We start from the raw sequence: 19,133 nt of genomic DNA on the forward strand, positions 1-19,133 counted from the left end.
GTGAGCGGCTGTGCTACGGACGTCAGGAGGGATCACGGCGGTGCGAGCAGGCTGGCTGCTCCCCCCGCCCCCCCCCCCCAGGCAGCTCTAGCATGTGCTGTTCTCCCTGTCATGGCCTGGAAAATACTTCCAGACCCTGGAGTCTTTGCTTTTTGTCTTCTCCCAGTGTTGGTACCACATGGCATTGACAGCTGAGCCCCACTTCGCTGGCGTGAACGCCTTGTGATCTCCGGAGATCTGAATGAAAATGTGTCTCAAGTTGGTCCAATCTAAACAAGGTGCCTCCTAAAAGCCCTGATGTCTCAAAACCATAAGTAAAGAGAGAGAAGACTCAACGATAAGTCTCCCGCCCCCCTCTGCACACACTTAACTTCTTTATGTCACTTTTTCCATTCCAGCAGCTGGCCTCCAGGTGTGTGTGTGCTTGTTTGGGCAGCGGACCTCAGAGCAGAGAGGTTGTGGCTGAACTCTGAGCCGGGGGTGCAGTGAGCTCGCTCTCTGCCTTCTGCGTGACCGGTAAAGAAAACTCGCTTGTTGTTAATCCAAATCCTGACACACGCTCTGCTGTGTTAGAGACAGTGCTAGATGGGACAAGAGGCAGGAACATCCAGTGGATCCACTGGATGATCCAGGAACATCAAACCTGGGTCCACTTTCCCCATCCATCCCTGCAGCCTGCCCACCCACCCGCCAGCCCACCCTCCCTCTATCCATCCATCCAGGACTCCTTCCCTCTCTCCATCCCTCCCTCTCTACTTTCCTCCATGCATCTATCCCTCCTCTCCACCTGCCTACCCATCCATCCAGCCATCCCTCCCTCCCTCCGTGCATCCATCCATCCCTCCATTCCTCCCTCACTACTTCCCTCCATGCATCCCTCCCTCCCTCTCTCATCCCTCCCTCCATCCATGCATCCATCCATCCCTCCCTCTCCGTTTCCCTCCCTTCCTACTTCCCTCCATGCATCCATCCCCCCTCCTTCTTTACAACAACCCATCTACCCAGCGAACCAGCCATCCCTTCCTCCACCCATACCTTCACCCTTTTTTCCTTTTTGTTTATTAATTTAATTTAATTTTACTTTTTTTAAGATTTTATTTATTTATGAGAAACATACACACACACACACAGAAAGAGAGAGAGAGAGAGAGGTAGAGACACAGGCAGAAGGAGAAGCAGGCTCCATGCAGGGAGCCCGATGTGGGACTCGATCCAGGGTCTCCAGGATCACGCCCTGGGCCAAAGGCAGGTGCTCAACCGCTGAGCCACCCAGGCGTCCCTGTTTATTAATTTTAAAACAGTTATTCTATTTGAAGTTCTCTGCTGGTCACTAAGGATTAAACAAAGGTCCTTGAAGACCAACCTTGGCCCTGAAGGATTTCAAAGACCATTTCTCAGGGAGCAGACACAAGACCAGGTGCTGTGCCTAGAAATGTAGTGGTTAGGGCGTGTGCCCCAAACAGGACAGAAGAGCTAACTCTGCTCTTGGCAGAGGGGAGAAGAGAGATGCCCCGGACTCGGTTCTCAGGTCTTGGGTTAATAAATGCAATTGCATTCATTTTTATATTCCTGGTGCTGTGTAGTTTACAAAGCTTTATCTTTTTAAGATTTTATTTATTGATTAGAGAGAGAGATTGAAAATGGGTAGGGGAGCAGAGGGAGAGAGAGAAGCAGGCCTCCCTTTGAGCAGGGAGCCCAATGTGTCGCTCAATCCCAGGACCCTGTGATCATGACCTGAGCTGAAGGCAGATGCTTAACTGAACCACCCAGACACTCCTACAAAGCTTTATAAAATGTTCATAATTGGCAGTATTTTTCTGGAGTGAGAGATTCATTTGTGTTGTGCCTTTTCTCCCAAGCACAGAAACCAGAGAATGAAGATCAATCCTGCGGAATTTTACATGAGTAGAGAGTTTACTATTATCCCTTCTTGTGTTTATGGTTTCCAAGACCTGGGCAAGACTTTTCTAGAAGGCCAGACCGGGCACGCAAGGGAGCCTGTGGGAATCTACACCTTGCAGAACACGTTATGGGTCTTTTAAAAAAATAATAAACTGAAGCATAAAAGAGAAATCCATTGCAAGCTACTTTCAAAGTGTCTAATCATTAGTTTCTTTTTTTTTCTTTTGGGGTGGGGGTCAGAGGGGTCCCTTGCTTCTTTATTTTTTTTAAAGATTTTATTTATTCACAAGAGACAGAGAGAGAGGCAAAGACACAGGCAGAGGGAGAGGCAGGCTCCATGCAGGGAGCCCGATGTGGGACTCCATCCTGGGTCTGCAAGGATCTGGCCCTGGACTGAAGGTGGCGCTAAACCGCTGAGCCACCAGGGCTGCCCAGTCCCTTGCTTCTTTAAAAAAAAAGTATAAAATTACATTCGAGGAACATAGCAAATATATGCTTTAGTCCCATATAGGAGACAACTGGAAATAGAAGGGTAGTGACAGGAGAACGAAGGGGTGAGGCCCAGTGGAAGACGAGGGAACAGAGAGGGCCGGCGAGCAGCTGGTGGGGACACTGGGCCACGCTGGTCAGGATCGCCAAGTTCGTCAGCTGCCCTGGTGGGTCATCTACGGGGAGGCAGCCGGAGCTCTCTAGGGATGGGGCTTTCCACTCAGAACAGGCTGATGGTCGGTGCAGCTGTGGAGGAAGACGGCACTGGTCAGAGCCATGCCACCTGTCCGGCTGCCATCAAACCCCAGTCCCCACATTTGTTTCTTCCCACTCGGCTCTTCCACCAACCAGCAGACCTGGGAGCTGCGGAGGGTCAGACCTTGCCCACGGAGAACTCCATATGGCCCTACAGCAGGCAGCATAGCGGCGAAGACTCAATAAAGCCAAATGTCATCTCTGATAACAAGGAAACCGTGACCCAAGACGGGGGCCTTTGGTTCTTTTTATTTATTTATTTTATTTATTCATAAGAGACACAGAGAGGCAGAGACCCAGGCAGAGGGAGAAGCAGGCTTCCCGCGGGGAGCCCGATGTGGGATTCGATCCCAGGACCCCGGGATCACGCCCTGAGCCGAAGGCAGATGCTCAACCGCTGAGCCACCGAGGTGTCCCTGGTTCTTATTTTGAGCACATTTATTCAGAAACAAATAGTACAGGTTCCTAGGTGAGCAGCCTACAACCATGTATTCCTTCTCATTCTAGAAACATTTCCTTGATCTCCTTGATTGCGTATGATGGTCAGGACATTCTGCGGGACTCTGTCCAGGTCATGGAATAAAACCCAGAGTAAGGCAGCCAGCTGACTGCAAACACAGGGCTCTGCTTGGGGCTGCCAAGAATACTCGGGGACGAGTGGCCACGTCCCGCTTGGAAGTACAACGGAGTCCAAAGGGTGGATGGTCAAGAAACAGGACTGCGTCTACTCAAGCCTAAACAACAAAATATGATTTCCAAGCTAGGCTGTTGATCTCTTGATCTCTACCGAATGCGAGACTAAGCAGGAAGAGGCAGAGGAGGTGAGAGGAAGGCACCCTGGGGACTTGGAAGGGTTTTAGAAGTTTGTAACCTGGGGCGGTTTTCCTCCTCCCCATCCTAGGTGTGCCTCTGGAGCTACTGTGCGTCACCAGAAAGGCCAGTATGAGCTGACAATGGGGGAGAGTAAGAGAGATTTTAAAAAGTTTCTAGAGCTATTGGGCAAAAGTCAGATGAGAAGCAACAGGATGTTGGAAATCTGGCCCAGCACAGCTGAGTTACCATCGCAGTAACTCAGGGGGCAGGGGCACCCGGGGGCTCAGCGGTGGAGCACCTGCCTTCGGTCCAGGCTGTGACCCCGGGGTCCTGGGATCGAGTCCTGCATCGGTCCCCCTGCAGAGAGCCTGCTTCTCCCTCTGCCTGGGTCTCTGCTTCTCTGTCTCTAATGAATAAATAAATAAAATATTTAAAAGAGAGAGAGAGAGAGAGGAAGGAGGGACCAGGTGAGGAGGACACAGCGTCTGCCCACAGGAACAGAGCTCTTGCCTCGAGCCCAGGCCCTCGGACTTTTCAGCTTCCAGAGCCACATGGTGAGACCCCGGGGTGCATGCTGCGTGTGTTGCAGACGCCCCCGTCTGCGGTGTCCTGTCAGAGCCACCCGAGCTGAGACGCTGCCCTGCAGCAGGTGGTTCTGGAAGGAGCTGATTCTTGCTGGATATCTGTGGCTCTGGGCCTCGAATGTGCATCTCGCTGTAATGGGCACCCCCTCCCCCGCCAGACACCCTGGTTAACACGGGAGGGGACTCCTGGACTGGAAGGTGCATCTCACTATAATGCCCCCCCACCCACTGCGGACGCTGTGCCCCTCTCTGCGCCCCTCTCGGAATTTCCTGATGAGCTTGTGATGCCTCCTAAGCCCGAGGACGGCCACCAGGTCCCACCCTCCCTCCTGTCGTCCTGCACCTGGCTGGGCTCAGGGAGCCAGCTGTGCCGTCGGGGCTGTGTGTCCCCGCCGGGGCGCCAGGGCACTGGGAGCGAGGCGGTCCAGCTGTGAGCCTGGCCCCAAGCGAGGAGCCTGGGCGTCTGGGCCGCTCCCCGCTCTCCTGTGCAGGCGGCCGTGAGCCCTGAGCAGCAGGATGGCAGCCGCTCCAATACGGCGGTTCTGGGGGCCCCGCTAGGGCAACACAGGGGGCTGCCTCACAGCAGCACTGGGAATCTGGGGTGTGGATTTTAGTTGCAAGCCTGGGGGGGACAGTTGGAGGAGTCCCCGCCCTGGGCTTGTCCACTGGACAGGGAGTAGGCCGTCCATGAGGATCTCCGGAACCTGCTGGACGTAAATACCCTTCCGGCCCACAGGTTGGTCCACACCAGCTTGGCGGCCGCAGGTACCTTTGGCTTTCTGACCTTCGAGCCGTTAGTGTCCAGGATGTCCTGGCCTATGACCCGCCTGCAGAGCCTTGTCCGCGAGCCACAGTCAGCAGAAACCAGAGACAGGGCAGGGTTGCTTGGGCAGCAGGGACCACGCTGGGTGGCCAATGATGGGCCGCCCCCAGAGGACCACAGAGTAGGCCATCTCATGATTTTTCTGGAACCTTTAACCTCTTAGAAATTATTTATTCTCAAAATTCCAGTATAGTGAACGCGCAGTGCTGTATTAGTTCCGGGTGTATAATACATTGAGTCAACAATCCTGCACGTAACTCAGTGCTCTTCACGGTCCGTGTATTGGTACCGCCCTTGGCCTATTTGCCCCGTCCCCCGACCCGCCTCCCCTCTGGTGACCAGCAGTGAGTTTTCTGTAGTTAAGAGTCTGATTTTTTTTTTTTACTTTTTTCTTTGTTTTCTTTCCTAAATTCCGTATCGGAGTAAAATCATACAGTTTTTGTCTTTGACTGGCTTATTTCACTTAGCATAACACCCCCTAGATCCATCCATGTTGCTGCTAATGGAAAGATCTTGTTCTTTTTCATGGCTGAGTAATATTCCGTGGTGTATAGGTACCACATCTTTTTTTTTTTTTTTTTTAGGTACTGCATCTTAATGCATTTATTTACTGGTGGGCATTTGGGCTGCTTCCCTAATTTGGCCATTTTAAATATTGCCCCAGTAAACAGGGGTGCATGTATCTTTTAAAATTAGTATTTTTGTTTTCTTTGGGTCAATACTCAGTAGTGGAATTACTGGATCATACAGTAATTCTACTTTTAACTTTTTGAATTAATTTTGTCTTCCACAGTGGCTGCACCAGTTTGCATTCCCACCAACCCAAGGGTTCCTTTTTCTCTGCATCTTTACCAACAGTTGTTGCTTCTTTCTTTCTTTCTTTCTTTCTTTCTTTCTTTCTTTCTTTCTTTCTTTCTTTCTTTCTTTCTTCTTTCTTTCTTTCTCTTTCTTTTCTTTTTCTTTCTCTTTCTTTCTTTCTTTCTTTCTTTCTTTCTTTCTTTCTTTCTTTTTTCTTTCTTTCCTTTTCTTTTTTTTTAATTCTGATCATTCTGGTAGGTGTGAGGTGATATTTCACTATAGTTGTGATGTGCATGCATTTCCCTGATGATGAGTGATGTGGAGCATCTTTTCACATGTCTGTTGGCCATCTGTGTGTCTTCTCTGGAGAAATGTTTGTTCGTGTCTTCTGCCCATTTTTAAATTGGATTATTTGTTTTTTTTGATGTTGAGTTGTGTAAGTTCTTTATATATTTTGGGTATTAACTCCTTATCAGATGTGACATTTGCAAATATCTTCTCCCATTTGGTAAGTTGTCTTTTGGTTTTGTTGATGGTTTTCTTCGCTGTGCAGAAGCTTTTTATTCTGGTATAATCCTAATAGTTTAATTTTGCTTTTGTTTTGTTTTGTGAATTTTGTTTGCCATAGAAGACATACCTCAAAAAACTCTTTTGTGGCTAATGTCAAAGAAATGACTGCCTGTGTTCTCTTCTATGAATTTTATGGTTTCAGGCCTCACATTTAGGTCCTTAATCCATTTTATTTTTGTGCACAGTGTAAGAAAGTGGTCCAGTTTCATTTTTTGGCATGTGGCTGTCCAGTTTTCCCAACGCCTTTGTTGAGGACATTTACTTATTTCTGGACTCTCTATTCTATTGATGTGTCTATGTCTATTTTTGTGCCAGACCATACTGTTTCCATGACTATAGCTTAGTCATATATCTTGAAATCCGGGATTGTGATGTCTCCAGGTTTATTCTTTTTCAGGACTCCTTTGGCTATTCAGGACCTTTTCTGGTTCCATACACATTTTTGCATTATTTGCTCTAGTTCTGTGAAAAATGCTGCTGGTATTTTGATGGGGATGGCATTTTTTAAAAGATTTATTTATTTATGATAGACATAGAGAGAGAGAGAGGCAGAGACACAGGAGGAGGGAGAAGCAGGCTCCATGCTGGGAGCCCGATGCGGGACTCGATCCCGGGACTCCAGGATTGCGCCCTGGGCCAAAGGCAGGCGCCAAACTCCTGAGCCACCCAGGGATCCCCGGGGATGGCATTAAATATGCAGATTGCTTTGGGTAGTAGGGACATTTTAACGATACTCGTTCTCCCAAACCATGAGCATAGAGTATCTTTCCATTTGTATCTTTTTTGACTTCTTTGATCATTGTTTTATAGTTTTCAGGGTACAGGTCTTTTACTTTCTTGATTTGCTCCTGGGCATTTTATTATTTTTGGTACAATTGTCAATGTGATTGTTTTCTTAATTTCTCTTTCTGCTGCTTCATTAGTAGCGCACAGAAATGCAACACATTTTGGTATATTGATTTTTGTCTCTTTAAGCTCTCATTTCTTGAGCCCGTACTATGTGTCCTAAAAGCTCTATCAGCAGAGACAAGGTTCTGAGAGGGTAAACTGTTTTCCTGAGATTATGTTCTAGGGAAGAGATGGCATGTGGAGACGGACCCGGATGTATATGGCTTCTAGTCTCTTCTTACTGCTTTGTCACTTATGGAGACGCCTTGGGTGTCCCACAGTCCATCTGCCTGTCTCTGAGTTTTCTTCTCTAAAGGCTAAACGTCTCCCTGCCCCTCACCTCTGTGTCCAAGGACTTCACCTTTCTGGTCCGACCACGTTCCCTCGGTTGTGTCCTTTGTCTCAGAGAACAAATGAACCAGTCAATTTGTTGCCAATGAATGAGAATGGGCTACTCATGTTCCTCATCTCTGGAAATAGCATTTTACCTTAATAAGAGCTTTCTGGAGGCATGAGGCCATCAGGCCCATGCACATCATGCCCGCTGTGAGCCCTACACACTTTTGCTCTCATGGTCTCCCCCTCCATGAAGAGAAATCTAAAAAACACTTTTTAACCACTGTATTGGTACAAAGGTGAATTTAATCCAGGCAGGATTCATTATTATATATTCATATTTCCTTCTCATTTCTAAAGATCTTAAATTAAATGTATTGTGGGCCCTGAGGCACTGTCCCCACTGTGCCTAGAGACAAGGTGGCCCTGAACGTCTTCACCCTTGATAACGAGCAGGAATTTAATCACTGGGATGGGTGGCTGAGGAGCTGCTCTGGGGGAGGTGGCAGTTCTGGGGTTCAGTAAGTGCTGAGGACAGAATCAAAGGGGAGGTCCTGGAGATCTAACGTCACCAATATGCTCCTGTAAGCTTGGGGTCCTACACATGACCTCAGCTTTCATAAATGAGCCAAGGGTTCACCCCAAAATACTGGTCAGCCACTGGTAGGGCACACGTTTATCTCTTGAGGCTCATCCTCGTCCACTAGCTTCACTGGCCAGTGCCCCACGGGGTGAAGGGTTGCTGGATGGTGACAGCCAAGTGGCACTTGCAGCCTGGGTCCCCAGCCTGGCGTCTTAGCATTTGGCCACATGGGGGCACCAATGAGCTGGCCTGCTGCCCCCTTTGCCCAGGCAGAGTGGTGCCCGGGGAATCTGAGTCTCAGGGAGTCTGTCTGGCCCCAGAGGCCTTGGGGGGGTTTGCCCAGCTGCCCGAGGCCTGGCCCACAGCAGGGCCCTCCCCCTGTCACCCTCAGTAACCTCCAGGACTCTGGAGACACTGAAGGCGACTCAGTTCCAGGAAAACACTGATAGAGAGGTAGAGTGGATGGCCACCTCCCCTGTCACTGTTGGGGTCTGGGGAAGGGATGTCACCTCCCTGGCTCCTCGGGCTCCTTACTGAAACCCTCAGAGTGGACTAGAAGGATCCGAGGCCACTTCTGCTCTCAGATTGTGATTCTCCCGGAAGCACAGCAGGGCCGGAGCGGCTGCTTCGCACACCACAGGGAGCCAGCGAGTGGGTTTCCTGTTGCTACTTGGCCGTTATCTTAGAAGGGCGACCTTAGGCAAGTCACTTTTCCTCTGTGCTTCTCACTCGCCTCCTCTGTAAGAGAGAGGCCTTTCAGTGGTGTGTCCTGGAGCCCACGCGGCCTTGGCCTTCTCCTGCCTCCTGTCCAGAGGGTGGCTAAGACAGGGCTGGCTGGTGCGGCTCAGAGGAACGGGGCTGGCTGGATGCAGGCCATGTGAGGCTGGAAACTAGAACCTTCCACCTTCCTGCTGCCCGGGTTTGGGGGTCCAGAGCCAAGCCCTGGTGACAAATTCCACGGTCCCATCCGACGACCCATCTTCCAGCAAGAGCTCTCTCTTAGCTTTGCTCGGAGCCCATCCCGATGAGTAAGACCGGGCATGGCTTTCTAACTGAAGTGCCCCTGCTGCGCTGGCAACTCTCTTGTGTCCTAACATCCCCGTGTCTCCGGCACCTCCCTCCCCGCTGCTGCAGTGAGTGGTGCAGAAGAATCAGCCGGGGTGCTCGTTAAGAATCCCGAGTCCCAGGCCCTGCTGCTGAGCCTGACGTCACAGGGCCAAAGGGGGGGCACCCGGAAACCACCCAGCTCCTCACCGCTGGCTGGGGGGGATAACGCCACAGAAATGTAGGAAGAGCAATTTTCATCTGCGGGGGCACTTTTCTTCTACCCTTTCTTTTTTTTGTTTTGTTTTGTTTTGTTTTGTTTTTTTTTAACACTCTCTCCTGAGACTTCTCTCAGCAGACAGGAAAGCTCGATTGTCCTCATTATTCCCATTTTACAGATAAAGAAACTGGGGCTCTGAGAAGTCAGGTGACTTTTTTTTTTTTTTTTAATTTTTATTTATGATAGTCACACACAGAGAGAGAGGGGCAGAGACACAGGCAGAGGGAGAAGCAGGCTCCATGCACCGGGAGCCTGATGTGGGATTCGATCCCGGGTCTCCAGGATCGCGCCCCGGGCCAAAGGCAGGCGCCAAACCGCTGCGCCACCCAGGGATCCCTGTTTTTGTTTTTAAATCGTGTCTCAGCGCCTTGGAATCCTGGCAAGGAGGATGTAAAAATGGCCTTTTTCAGAGCCAGCCTTTGCTGTCTCCTGTTTAGTCTGGGGCCGGGTTGGGGCCTGGGGTGCTGGTGGCGACCCCGCGCCACCCCATCGGATGGGGAGGCCTGCGTCCTGCCTGTCAGCTACCTCCGGCCGGGGATGCTCCAGAACACAGGCCTGAGTACGCGCGGGGAGGGACACCCTGGCCCGTGCATCGACCCGCTCACCTGGCCGAGCCCACACCGCTCTCGGGGCACTGGGATGCTGCACCCCTCTGGCCCGCCGCCCCCACCCCTGCAGGTGCACCTGCTCGCCTGACGCCGGGACCTGCACCAGCCCTAACAACATCACAGAACAAAGGGGGGAAAGGTAAAAAAACATACCTCGGCCTCAAAGCCCAGAATGGGGTTCACTCTTGCAGCACTCTTGCAGCAGTGCTGCACGGGCCGGGGTCCCGCAGGGCCAGGGTGAGAGGGGACCCCACCGGGATGCACGCCTTGGAGGGACGGTTCCCAGGGGGATGATGAGCCGGGGGTCCGCGGGGCTGCCTCCCCAGGTGCGGGAGCTGTGGCACCCCGGCCCGGTCCAGCCCCTCAGTCTCCCCTCCTTCTGACCCGAGCACCCCTGCTGTCGCCCACCTTTCCAGGAGGCAGAGTGGCTGGCTCGCGCGCACATGGGGCTGAGTGGTCCTGGTGGGAGAAGGGAGCTGGGCCACCAGCCGACCACAGGCTCGGAGCCCTGGGCAGTGGGACCCAGACGCTGCAGGCCCCTTCTTCCGCCGGAGCTGGAGCCTAGCAGACGGGGCCCTGGCTGCGTGCTGCAGGACCTTTGCACGGAAGAGCGGGAAGGGTTCATTCACTCACGCATTCAGCGTTTGAGCATTTCAGGAGCACCTCCTCTGTTCTAGGCTCTTTCTTACATTGGCAGGTGCAGACAAAGGGCTGGAAAGACACGGGCTCGGTGCTCCAGCGCTGGCATCAGCTCCAAGCTCCACCTCTGGGGCCGCAAGACCCCGAGCCAGCCCGCAGCTGTGGCCTTAGCCAGCCTGCAGCTGTGACCATCGCTGTCAGCTGTGGCCTTGCTCCCGAGGGGAAGCGTGAATGCCTCCCGCAAGCTGCGGAGAAGAGCAGCTGTGCGTGTCTGCTGGAGCCAGCCCTGAGTCCTCTAATTCTGCTCCCCGGCCCCCTGGGAACTCAGCCTGCAGGACACTGCCACCCACGGTTTTTATCTCCCGCCCGCTTTTGAGCACTAGACACTCGGGGAGGCTCAGGCCAGCACCTCGCTGCTCCCTGCCTCTGAGATGAGAAGGGGGACCAGCCTCACTGAGCGTTGCCCCTGGGGCAGCCCTGCCCTGCTGCACCTGAACCTCCCAGGACCCGGTCCTCATTGGGAACATGAGTGTAATTGTCGTTCTTACCCCCATGGTTCCCGTAAGGCTCACTATTAATCAATTTTCATTTTCTTGTCGTCTTAGAATATACCAGGGGTGGGTTCCAGGTCCTTTCTTGCGAAATCCTTAGACTATCTTTATGGGGGAGGTGTTACTATGACTCCTTGCTTGCTAATGAGGGAACAGGGGCCCAGAGAAATTAAGGATCGAGCACGCAAACTCATGTTACCTGCTGCAGGTAGATTTGGGATTCCAACCTGGATGTTGGACAGCAGAACTCAGACTCTCCATCCCCCCCCCCAGCCTTACTGACATGTACTTGAAATCTAATACCGTACACGGCGGTACGACCCAAGAACCCACACTGTGACCATTGCTTCCAGTGCGCAAGAACCTCCGAGCCCCCTGCTTTTAGAGCACCTTGGCTTCACCCTCCAAGCAGAATGCTGAGTCCTGCCCCAGCCTTTGGGTGGTGAGGTGAGGTCACTGTGCTGCTACAGTTGCAGAAGGACTGCTGGCAACTGCCCCGCAGTGGGATGAGGATCTTGCACTGGAGCATGGCAATGGCACACTTGCTACTTTCATAAGTGTTCCTTTTGGCTCCAGCCCTGTCCTGAGATGTCAAGGCTCCTTCTTGCCTTAAGGTCTCAGAGTCACTGGGTCTTCTTACGACATGTATCTGAGGGCCACTCTGGCCCCCATGAGTTGGCTGCACCTTCTGAGGCTCCCTTGACACTCTGCCAGGAATCAGAACCCTTGGTCCTGAGAGCAAAGCCCAATCTCCTTAGCATGGTATTCAAGGTCCTGCCACCTGCCCCGACTTACCTACCTGTCCAGGCTTTCCCTTCCCAGCCATCCGCTGCCATCCTGCCCGGCAAAGCCAGCACTAGGAATCTTCCCTGGCTGTGTCCCCAGCCAGCCCAGCTCTTCAGTGGCAGGGCCTGGCCCTCCACCCGCTTGAGAGCTCGCACTCCCTCTGCCCCAGGAGCCTCCTTCGGGTGGCAACTTGCACTTGAGCATCTTCACGTGTGCGTGGGAAATTGGAAAGCCGACAGCACCAACCGTCTTGCAGGCGAGAGGATCCAACGTGAAAGATGCAAAGGGATTTTCCATCAAACCCTAAGAAAATCGACACAAGAATACAGACTGGAGCCCAGTCCCATGGTGTCCTGGGTGGAGCTGTTTAGGGGGTGGGAGGGCCTCTTTCCCTGTGTCCACACCAGTGCACCGGGAAGGAGCCCACAGACAGCTGACCAAGGGTCCCCAGATCCCAAATGGCCGTACTCCCAACAGGCAAGCATCTCCTACCAAAAAAACCTACCTTTTCCCCGCCTCCCCAGGATCCTATATCCAGATCGAGTGAGGGAATGCATAAAAATGAAAAAAAAAAAAAAAAGAAACAAGTCCCCCAAATCCCCAGACACCCTTTACTCGAGTTATCTGAAGGATTAAGTAACCGGGGGAGACCACACAATTTTAACCCCTGGCTCATGTGTTCAGACACACACCTGGTCCCGAGGGGAGAAACCCAACCATGAGAAGAGCAGAGGGCAAGCAAATGGAAACTTGGCAAGAGTACGCAGCCTGCTATTTGTGGCGGCAGCCAGACAAGGAAAGCCGAGAGGGTGTGAGCAGACATCGTTGGAAGGAGAAGCCTTTTCCAAGAAATTACAGAGGGATCTCCTTCCAAGGGGCTGCGGGCCTCTGCAGACATGATCTCATTGCACCCTCCTGCCCCGGCCTCCGGGGGTACCTGGGGGTCTCTGCCCAGTTCCAAGTCCAAAGAAAACTCAAACCACCCACTTCCCAAAAGAGGCCTGGATCCAAGATTTGCTCACCCACAGCAGAGGGACCACAGAATTCCCCAGGCCGCTGATATAGCAGAAGTCTCCTCAAGCTTCACGAGTCCTTGAAAACCCTGGAAATCTCTCAGGACAAAAAAAAAAAAAGTCTGGGGTGGGGGGGGAAGCAGTTATTTAAAGAAGAGAATTGTCTGATTTTGTGCCAAGGGGGGTAGACCGTCTCAACCTGCTTTGGAGGGAGAAGAGAGAATAGGACCCAGCACATTAGGTGGGGGTTCTCAGCAGAGACAGAGCCACTAGGATGTACAGGGATTTACAGAAAGAGATTATGGGGATCCCTGGGTGGCTCAGAGGTTTAGCACCTGCCTTCGGCCTGGGGCATGATCCTGGAGTCCCTGGATCGAATCCCACATTGGGCTCTTTGCATGGAGCCTGCTTCTCCCTCTGTCTGTGTCTCTGCCTCTCTCTCTCTCTCTCATGAATAAATAAATAAATAAATAAATAAATAAATAAACAAATAAAATCTTTAAAATAAAAAAAAAAAAGAGAGAGATTATGAAGAACTGGCTCTTGCCACTATGGAAGCTGAGAAATCCCAGTATCTGCCGGCTGCAAGCCAGAGGCCCAGGAGAGCAGATGGTTCCGTTCCAGTTCAAGTCCAAAGGCTGGAGAAGTAGGGAAGCAACGTCTGAAGGCAGGACTAGGTGGATGTCTCAGCTCAGAGACATTCCTGAGGATGTCTCCCTGAGACATTCTCCCTGAGGACCTTTTGCTCCATTCATACCCTCAAGGTTGGACGATGCCCCCCGACGCCTCACACTGGGGAGGGCTCCTCTCCTGGGTATCCACTCAGAAGCTAATCTCTTCCAGAGCTGCCCTCACAGACACACCAAAAAAGAACCTTTCCCCAGCTCCCTCAGTCCAGTTGAGTTGGCCCAAAATCCACCATCGCCAGCAGTGTGGAGGGAGATGCGCAGCCCTGTGCTGTGGGTAGAGAACGTTCTGGGGCCGTGAGCGCTTTGCTAGATGCTGGGGGATACAAGGGTGAGCCAGAGCCAGGCCTTCCAGGCGGGGGGGAGGGGGGGGTGCAGATGCTGCGTCGTGGTGGGGAGCAGACCTGCACCGTGGGGAGTGCTAAACGAGCGTCACACGGTGTGTCAAGGAGAGATGTTTGGTGGTGGGCGCTCCAGCAAGGCCTCGAGGGGCCCTCTGTCGGGGAGCTTGGAAGCCCACCCCATTCCCAACACTTAGCACAGGGCCAGGGGATGGAGGAAATGTTGGGGTTCAGAGCGAACAGTCCAGAAAGAATCTTAGAGACGTCTGCAGTGCTAAAGAGCTGGTTTTATTAAAGCACGAGGACAGGACCCACGCGGGCAGAGAGAGCAGCACCGGGGCCACGAGGAGGGGCCCATTAGAGACTTTGAGGTTTGAGGGGGGGTCAGGAGAGCGTAAGTCTCTGAGGGATTTGGAAGCAAGGTTTCCAGCTGCTGTTAGGAAAAGCCATTTATTACCGTCGAGTAAGACCTGAGTCATGAGACCTTCAGATGTGATCAGCGGGCCATGTGCTTGGGAGATAATTGCTAACATATACCTTGGGGGGTAGAGATCCAGGAAGTTCCCAAAGGGATTTTCATAAGTTAAAGAAGACTCACGGGGTCCCAGAGGTCAGGATAATGTTAAATGAGGATTGCCTGTTGTCCTCAGCAAAGGATGGACATCCAGGCAGCTGAGTCCCTACAGGAAGGTCACCCTGCAAGGACACGTGAGTGCGCTGTAAGGAATAAGGACATTTAATTTTTTTCTTTTGCCTTTGAGTCCCGCATTACTGAGCACTTTCCACGAGGTTCTTGAATTGAATGGTTGACAGTGATGTTCATTGTAAAAAGGTCAGTTGAGATCGAAGCCATCGAAGAAAAGCAATTTATTGCTGTTTGCTGAGTGTAGGAACATAGGGATCAGAGCTAGGCCCCAGGGCCCCGGGGGTTAGGAGCCTGGAAGGACGGCCCAGCCTGGACCTGGCCACCTTGGTGTCGCCTCGGACTCTGCAGGTACTGACTCCAGGATTGAGATAACAATAGATGTGACGGAGGCTTCTGGGAGGAGGAAATGAAGTAATATATATATACACGTGCTTAGCACAGGACTGGCCTGGAGAAATCACTCGAATTAAATCATATGAATTAAAAAAAGATCATGAATTATTCAATGCTGGGTCCGGGAGAGGCTTCAACTCTTGCTTCATCTCCTGGGATACTGCTCATGCCCCTTTCTCTGATGCTTCCTCTTCCTACAACCTGAGTGTAGGTTACAAAGTCTCCTCAGGTCCAGAAGGGATCCTACCTAAGGCTTTTTAGCGAAGACATTCATGTTTTTGAGAGAAGTCAGGCCTATTTAGGTTGCCGACGGGGTTTACACTGGAGCCTGGGTAGACAGACGCGCTGCGTGTGCCTCCCTGAACCGCACTGGGATAAGTGAGCACAGACTTTTAGGGACTCAACTTATCGAAACAGTTGGAAAAATAATAAGGATATTAGGGCTAAAGTCTAAAAAAAATTGTCAGCTTCATTAAGATTCTGCATCTTGGGGCACCTGGGGGGCTCAGTGGTTGAGGCATGACCCTGGGGTCCTGGGATCGAATCCCGCATCGGGCCCCGCATCAGGCTTCCTACAGGGAACCTGCTTCTCCCTCTGCCTGTGTCTCTGCCTCTCTCTCTGTGTTTCTCATGAATAAATAAATAAAATCTGTGAAAAAAAGAAAAAAGAAAAGATCCTGCATCTTATGTTGGGTTATTGTAGGAGAGGACAGATAGAATCTGAGCCCTGGCTGTGAGATCCCAGCAGTTCATCCTATAGGGTGTGAGGAAAGCGGAAGGCTGACCCGAGGCAACCAGAGGACCGTCCTGGAGCCCTGCTGGGTGGACCACGTCCCACGCAGAGTGTCCGTAGTGGCCTGTCCTTGCTCCCCGGGCAGGCCACGAGCGGGAGGGCAGGGATACCCACATTTGGGACCGTTGATCTTTTCCAGTGTGGCGGCCTCCCGTTTCCCTTTGCTGCTGACCTAAAGGCACTCAAGGAGCCCTATGAGCAGTGGGGGCCATGGGGACCCCTTCAGCTGCCCAGGGCCTGCGGCTGCAGTGCAGGTGGAGGTGGCGCGTACCCCATGGAGAGGAGGGGCCGGGGCTCTCAGCCCCCTTTTCCAAGCCCAGGGTTTATTTTGGCTCCGGGCAGCAGGCCCTCCTGGGGAGAGAGGAACCTCATGGAGCGAGGCCGGGGGTGGGGAGGGGGTAGGGGGGTGGCGTGGGGGAGGCATCTGAAAACCACAGGCTTAGTGAGGAGAGGCTGCAAAACGAGCCTGCCCAGAATACTGAGCTGGGGGTGGGCCGGGCATGGTGGACTCGGGACCGTTCCAGGCCCGTCAGGGGTCGTGTGCAGAACTGAACACACCCGGATTCCTAGTTCCTGGCAGACAAGGATTTCCTGAGAATTATTCCACAAAAACGATCCCACAGCTTTAGCTAAAGGGCCCTCATCAGGTGTCCCCGCCCTCCCCCATAAGCACAAGCAGCAGCTTGGAGGCTGGTGGATTGGCACGCGGTCAACGAGGCCACGGGAGGTTTCCATCTGCCTCGCCAGCCCCACTTGGGCTCCCGGGCTTGTGAGCCCAAGCACCCGGTGACCCCAGCTCCAGCCCCGGGGGGACCCCACCGAGCTCTCCGATCTGATCTGATCGGCTGGAGCTGCGCAGCCATCATCTGGCTGCAAAGCCTCCCGGAGCCTGGAGCTCAGCTGGTCTGAGGGCGGAGAGAACCCGAGGTCGCACTCTCCTGGGCTGGTGCTGTCAACCCGTCCTTGGAAACGTGCCTCTTGTGTCCTTCTGCCTGCAGGGAGGTGACAGGGTGGCTGCAGGTGTCAGGCCGCGTCCCAGTCCTAAAGAAGCACCTTCCCCGTGCTTGGCTGACCAGGCCCCCTAATCACCTGGTCACACAGGTTGAGCTGTGGGCCTTTAGGACCCTAAGTGGGCAAAGGGTCAACAGACATTCCCTGTCACTTCTAAGATGTCCCCACCATCCCCTCCCATCAAACAAAGCAAACAAAAACCCTTCCAACTGCCCAGACCTTCCTGCTTGGGGAAAGTCTGTCTGGAGGAACGGAGAAGCCACCGGATTCAAGGGTCTTCTCTCTGCTTCCCGATTATACCTGTCATCCCACGGCGTGGTTGGGCTGGTGAGCTTCGATGAGGAGCTGACAGAAATGCCAGGACTAAGTAGGCCTGGGTTCAGAAGCTCCTCCAGGCGTCACCTCATTGCTTCTACATTTTCTACACGAAGGCGGCGGATCTTTCCAGGCTAACCCTGGCTCAGTTTCCCCACCTTGAGGTCTGGTTGTGTAGGACCAACCACACAGAGGCTCTTAGGCCTCCGAGGACGGGTGGTATGGGGTCGGGGAAAGGAGCCACAGACCCGACGGTCACAGGGCACGTCTGTTGGGCATTGCCGACGCCTCGTGCGCAGCCTTGCCGTCAGGTTTCCGGGCAAGACCCGAAGCACAGAAGACTTTCCTCGTGGAACCGTTCACCTGCACAAAGTCGTCAAGGATTCGGCTTTTCCTTTTTGCCTTGACGGACACTTGAGGCGACCTGACACAGGCCTTACTGCTGGCTGGCCTCAGTTTGTCCCTTAGGAGCAAGGGTGTGGCCTTATCTGTCCTGGTGTCTGTGGGCCCAAAGCACAAAAGGTAGCGCCGAGCAGGTCCAGACGGGCCCATGCGCTCGGGGGGCGGCTGGGGACACGGAGTCGCTCGTGCCTCACACCTTCGCTGCCTCCTTCTAGGAAGTGTCATCGGACACGCACCCAGAGACACGTACACGGTGCGTACACGTCACACACGCGTGTGGACTGGGCGTGCCAGCAAGACAGCGGCTACCACAGGCCATGCCTGTCCACTGCTCCTTTTGCTCCCTGGCGCAGCAGAGCCAGATGGGGGGCCGGGCCTGCCGAGACGCCTCCAGTCTTTGTGGGGCCCAGGGGACTGGGGCGCCAAGACTCTGGCCACTTGGTGGCTCCTTCTCTGTGGAGCACACATGGATTGGGTTTTGTTTGTTTGTTTGTTTTTTATTTATTCATGAGACACACAGAGAGAGAGGCAGAGACCCAGGCAGAGGGAGAAGCAGGCTCCACGCAGGGAGCTCGATGCAGGACTCGATCCCGGGTCTCCAGGGTCACGCCCTGAGCCGAAGGCAGACGCTCCACCGCTGAGCCCCCAGGCGCCCCTGCAGAGCACACATGGAGAACACGTGAGTCCACGGACCTTTGCATCAGGCGTGTGCCCTGTGGAGACCGAGCACAGCCCGAGGACCCAGGGGCTCAAGCAGCCTTGTTCTTTCCTGCTCCTTTCCGATCACGTGCAAGCACTTCGGGGTGAATCTGGGTCACCACTCAGAGGATGGGGCGCCCCTTTGCCGGTAGAGCCCTCACTCCGCCCTGGCCGGGGTCTCGGGCCCAGGGGTCTGTGTGGACAGAGGAGGAGACCGAGCCAGGCTCGAAATGCAGAGCAGGGGTGCATCCTGCCATTGGGAGGCTCTCCAGAACTGTGAGTGGCCTGGACCTGGGGTCCGCGGTCATCCAGACAGTACCCAGATGGACGGACTATGGCCAGGCTCTGCCGCCGCCCAGGATGGACGTGGGCAAGAAGTTGGACTGGGTTTCTGCTCGGGGCCCTGGATTTTGCCCTCTTTAGACAGGACCTGCCAGCCTGGCCATGTTCCCTTCTCAACCCGTCCACAGAGCTGCACGCACAGCTGCCCAGAAGAAAACCGAGACTCTGGACACACGGACTGAGCTCTGTGTCCACCCCCGAGCCATCGTGACCAGAGAGATCGGCCGGAGCTTGGGGCTGTGTCCGGCCTATGCACACGCTGGACGCGGGCAGGATGGTCCTGTGTCCACGTTGGTGTAAGACAGAAAACTGCGTGGAAGATCAACAAGGCCAAGGAGTGGCTTGTGTGGGGAGCGTGGATGGGGATGCCGTGTGAGCGTGGGGATGCTGAAGCCCCACCTCCTGCCTAGCCTCCAGATGCTGGGCTTCTGGGCATGAAAGCATTGGCTCTAGCAAGAGGGCTGGCATTTGAGAAATAGCAGGCAGGGGGCCCTTCTCTGAAAAACAAAAAACAAAAAACAAAAAACCACTTACTCTTTGTTT

General features: G+C 53.5%; 1 long non-coding RNA gene across 2 annotated transcripts; it reads right to left on the reverse strand.

Annotated features, from left to right (window-relative positions):
• Window positions 1-2,379: 2,379 nt before the first annotated feature.
• Window positions 2,380-12,664, reverse strand: LOC112659035 (uncharacterized). Of its 2 annotated transcripts, XR_003136127.3 has the most exons (3): window positions 12,455-12,664; window positions 11,963-12,252; window positions 2,380-2,637 (listed from the first exon to the last, which is right to left on the reverse strand). It is a non-coding gene; the product is annotated as an uncharacterized LOC112659035 (long non-coding RNA). The 2 variants fall into 2 exon arrangements; XR_004813783.2 differs by lacking the exon at window positions 12,455-12,664 and having other exon boundaries at window positions 11,963-12,448.
• Between the last annotated feature and the right edge of the window lie 6,469 nt (window positions 12,665-19,133).

The sequence above is a fragment of the Canis lupus genome, chromosome 2 (genome assembly GCF_003254725.2).
Source record: "Canis lupus dingo isolate Sandy chromosome 2, ASM325472v2, whole genome shotgun sequence".
In the NCBI taxonomy this organism is placed as follows: domain Eukaryota; kingdom Metazoa; phylum Chordata; class Mammalia; order Carnivora; family Canidae; genus Canis; species Canis lupus.